A 5,427-nucleotide genomic window follows, 5' to 3' on the forward strand; every position below is an offset into this window, starting at 1 on the left:
GCCATTTTCTTCATTTTCCCTTTAAAGACAACACGATCATATTGCAGGACGTGTTGTGAATAGAGGGGAAAAGGCGTTCCTAAAGCTGCCACGGATCCCAGCAGCCGCGTCGAACCCTAAGTATCCTCCAAGTTATCAGAGCCTCTCCCTGGGACAGGACTTGATGAGATTTGGGTTGATGAGTGTCAGGGATGCAGACAGAAATGAAAGACACGCACATACACTCCTGCCTAAACACTCACTGTATACTTTCTACAGCTAGGAAGAGATGCATAGAAAGGTGGACCACGAGGTAAGAAATTCTCCAGGAAACCAGATGAGGAAGGTGATGTTGGGAAAGCAAGGAGAGTGTCAGAGCCAAGACCTCGGGTGCTCAGGGGCATGGTATTGTCCCAGCACCACACCACGTTGGAAAAGACTGTACGGTGGGGGGGACTCCCCCGCCCCAAGACACAGGGAAGGAAAACTCTGCCAGGGCAGGGGCTGTCTGTCTTGGTTTCACCGTAGCTCCACCTTCTGGGACAGTGCCTGGTCCACAGGAGGCACCACTGAAATACGTGTTAAGGGAATGATGAATGCTCTTTTTTTTTTTTTTTAATTTTACTGTTTTTCAAGAGCTTGTCATGATTGGCCTCCAGAGCTTTTTCTCTTGCTCCTTCTGAATGTCAGGATGAGGATGATCCAGGACTGGAGGATCTAGGGCTGGAAGGTGCTACAAAGAGTGGAAACGTATCACTTCAGAAGCATCGTTGGGGTCAGGCACATGCTGCAGCATTTACGTCGCAAGGAGGCAGCAGCCGACGCACACCCGGCCGGCTTTGCTGTGAGGGGTGAGAAAAGGTTGCTCCAGGGGCTGCAAACTGCAGCTCCGCGCAGGGAGTAGGGCTTGCGATATTTTGTGTGGGCCACCGTTTTATTAACGTTATTTTAAATTCTTTACCAACACTTAAAAACTGGGAGAAATCTAGATTACTGGCTTCTTTTGAAAATTTAGAAGCTCCAGCAGCCCGGGCCAGAACCCCCAGTGGCGATACCTGGCTACCGCGGAGTAGCCGCTGCCCGCTTTAGACAGGCAGGGCACACCCCTTCCACCCGTCTCGACCTCTCTCCAGATGGCTTTGCCCGTTGCTATTGCCAAGCTGGCCCCTGTGGACTTCTGGGTTTGAGACGCCGTGCTATTCCTCTGCGTCTGAGTCTGGCCACCTCGGCTCCTATGGCAGGTGCGTGTTCTGGACTCCTTTCCTCACTGGTATGTGGCACCTCGGCAAGTCTGTTTCTCAGCATCTCCTGGTGATCTCGTTACACCCGACCCACCTCCTTTCACAATGGTGCCTCTTGTATTTCTGGTGGTATCTGACACCTTTCATCTGTCCATTGTGGCAGGCATAGCTGGATTTTGCCCAAAAATATTCCCTCATCTTTTTTTTTTTTTTCTGCTAAGGAAGAGGCAATGTGTCTAGCCTCAGGGGATGCATCGTAATTGGTCCAAGTTATCTGTGGACATCCCATTTCCTTTTGCCTGGAATCGGTTTAAGGTGAGTATGTGACTCAGTTCTGGCCACTGACATCCAAGGAGATGTCTGCTAGGAGTTTCCGGCAAACATTTTCCTCCCCCCACCCCCCCCAAAAAAAAAAAGTTCCTTCCTTTTGGAAGGCTGTCATATGGAGATGTACTGTTTGGAGTTGTGGCAGCCATCTTGTGACCATGAGGTGAGACCTCATTTCACACTAAGAATAACAGGATGGGATGATCCTGGGACTCTTGTGCTATTACTGAGCTGCTCAACCAAATCTGTCTGTTTTGGATTTCTTATTTCATAAGCCACAAATGTATTCATGGCTTATGACAGTGTTGGGCTGTTTTTTAAAAAAATTAATTATAGGCAAATACATTTCTAACCAATACATTTTTCTCTGAGGATTATAAACTCCACGAAGGCAAGACTGCATCTGCTTGCTCACTGGCATGTGGGCAGGGCTTAGCACAGTGCCTAATGTACAGCTGGTACTCTGTAAATATTTGTTTGATGGATGAATGACTCCATCCCTAACTAAATATGAAGAAAGCAGAAACATCAAATTTATGTGCTCCAGTCCAAGTATATAATATATTTAAACAATTCATGTGAGTTTGTAACATGAGGTGGGTAATACATCTGATCCTATTTTACAGGTGAGGATCCTGGAACATAGGGTAAATGACTTGCCCATATCCATGGCTGGGGAATAGTGAAGTCTGTATTTGAACCCAGGCAGAATCCAGAATTTGTGCTCTATGGATGCTGGTCCATGTGTTGAACTCTACTGCCTGCCATCCTCAAGGGAAGGTATAAGGTCTGTGGCAAATGAGATCACTCCTACAGGTTTTGCCTTGCAAAATACGACAGATGACACAACTACCCAGCAGAATTTGGTTCCCCCGAGCCCTGATTCACCAGATGCTATTTTTATGTCATTTATGAGTAGAGCTACAAAAATTGGCATCATGGAACCCGACAGCTAGAAGGAAACTTTGGCATTCATCCCTTTTAGCTGCCAGCTTCTGAGCCCCTGCTGTGGCGGCCAGAATGTGGACCTTGGGGTCTCGCTAGCTTGATTTCAAATTCCAGCTCTGCCACCCATGAGCTGCGTGACCTTGGACATGTGACATCAGCTCTCCAAGCCTTGGTTTCATCTCTATAAAAGGCAGTAGTTATAATGGTATAAAACGTGGACAGTGCTTTGCACAATACCTAGCACATAGTAGGCACTTAACAAATGTTAATTTCTGTCTCCTCTGCTCTTCCATCTCAGTTCTGAAGTCAACCATAAGTACATTTTTATGTGTATAAAATTATTTCATTTTGCATATAAGGCAGATGTTAAAGGGATGTGGAAAATTCTACTGAAGATTTCATAACCCTCATTTCTAGGTCCTGTGCCAGAGAAGTGAACCTCAGTTCATCCCACTATAAAAGAGAAAGAACCTTCCATCTAATGCACAGTAAAGCTGAGATAGTCTATAACTTAATTAAAAGCTGCAGAGTATTTTTCCTACCTGCAAATGAATGACATTTAAACTGGTATTCAGCTATTTTATTACCTGGTTAAGTAATATGCCCCCAAATAGCATGCCCTGGTAATTACTGTACAGTTTTCTTAAATACCCTGTTTACTGATTGTTTTATAACCAGATGATACACATTCATAATTTTATATGTATGGATAAGAGCTCTTTCCTGACACCTTGAACATCTAATTTATGCAACGCAAAATCAGATAATTGCAGAGAAACAGTTGTCGTCTGGCATGTGAGATCTCTAGGTAAATAGCATAATTATGGATATCTGTTTGGAATCAATAGAAAGTGGGTGTATGATGCTTATCAGTTATCTTTCCTTCATCTTTTCAATTTTCAAAGTGAAATTCAAATTTACCTTAAAGAACAACTTCTACTCATGACAACTCTCATCAAATGTCCATGCCCTTGCTTTCATAACCTGATATTCTTGGAGCTTGTGGGTACAGATGAGATGTTTAACTAAGGTAGCTATTTTTAAAAAGACTGTCCAGCAAGTTTTTGCATTTCCCTTCTTCTAATAAGAGATCTGGCCAATGAGGTTGGCCTGTGACCTAAGTCTGGCCAATCACTGAACTCTATTTCTCAGGCATCAGTAATTGGCTCCATGGGTGGGCGTGTGACCTTAGCAGAGCCAATTAGTATTCGTCCCTGGAATTGATACATAGATGCTGTGGGAAAGATATTCTTGCTTTTGACTGGAAGTACAAAGGAGGATGTAAAGTTAGAAGTGGCGGAGGGTGATCTTTGTTCCCGTCATGTAGAAAAGATCTGTTTATAATGGAAAGTATGAAGTTAAGTAGAGAAAAGGAGGTGAGAAATTGATAGGGAAGAGAGAGAGAATCAGAGAGCGAGGGAGGAGAGGGAGAAAGAGGAAGAAAGAAAAGAGAGAGAGAGAGAGACAGAGAGAGAGAGAGAGAGAGAGAGAGAGAGAGAGAGAGAGAAAGAGAGGTGTTTTGGTGGTGTGAAGATCCAGTTCCATTGCTTGGGGACATCATTCCTGTAACCCATCTTTCAGTTCTATGTACTCCCTCAGTATCCTTTCAAAACCATGTGAGCCAATAAATTACATTCCCCTTAGGATGGTTTGTGTTCAGTTTTTGTTCTGTTTCCTGCAGCAAAAGAAGGTCTGATTTCTCTCACCAATTTCCCTGTACATTTTGAAGGTGAATGGACACTCCCACCCTGCTCTCTGGGAGGGATGTGTTCTGTACCCAGCAATTCAGGAGATCTTTGTCTGGCCTGGGACAAGGCAGAATTAGTGGCTTTTTACTTATTTTCCTGGGTGTTAAGCTCCACTCCTGCTGGGAGGGAGATGGGAAGAGAGAATGTTATACCTGGTCAGAGTTTGATAAGGGCATTTCATGTAAGTCTTGCTGGATGTATCAAGGACTCCACACATATTCCTACTCTTTTACTCAATAACTTTATATCTTGGTTACTATCTTGAGAATAGCACTAGGTGGAGCAAAGATTTGCTCATAAAGGTGCAGAACCAGGCTCTATCACGATGGGCAATGGGAAACAACTGAGGGCCCCACAATCTGAACTAAATTCGGTTAATTACGGTTGTTCCACATAGAGCACTTAACTTGTCCCATGAAGAGTTTAAAATGATGTTGCCAATATTTATGCTCAAGTAGTGAATGAAAAATTGGGAAAAATACTCTGTCAATTATGTAAAGAGTCCTAAGTACAAAGACTGAAATAAAATATGCTATTATTTGATTATAACTGAGTGGTAGGACAGCAGGGCATCTTTATTCTTGTTTCCTTATCCTTTTCTTTGTCTTTTAAATTTTCTATAATGATGATGTATTACTTTCACAATCAGAAAAATGAAATAGAGCAAAATATAATAAAGTAAAATGAATCTTGGCTTGACCACACTCTACCTCCCTTTGGTGGAGCAAAGACATTGGATTGTTTGTACTTTTAGCTTGGGCGTGGAGTCTAGGAAACTATATATCCTCTGTGACCATTTAGCAAGCTCCCAACATTTCTTTTCCTAGGCATTTTGCCTGTAAAGCGGAGATACTAATTCCCACACGGTTACCACTGAAAAATGTAAGGAGGGTGAAAAGGGCCATGGATGCAATACTGAGTATGAATTGATTAAACAGTAATTTCAGGAGCTATTTTACTAGAGGTGGGGGGATGTCTACAGGGTCCCACGGGAAGTTCCTCGGGCTGAGCAGTAGGGGACTTGTTTCCAGGACGGACTCTATGTAGGATGTCAAAACAGTTTAAAATATCCCTCTATTCCTACAGTATGCAGGATGCTGATTTCACAGAGAGAACATGAGTTGAGGACAGAGGGTCAGAGGGTTCAGGCATGTGTGTGTGTGTGTGTGTGTGTGTGTGTGAGA

This window comes from Propithecus coquereli, unplaced genomic scaffold, assembly GCF_000956105.1.
Source record: "Propithecus coquereli isolate 6110/MARCELLA unplaced genomic scaffold, Pcoq_1.0 Scaffold27, whole genome shotgun sequence".
Taxonomy (NCBI): domain Eukaryota; kingdom Metazoa; phylum Chordata; class Mammalia; order Primates; family Indriidae; genus Propithecus; species Propithecus coquereli.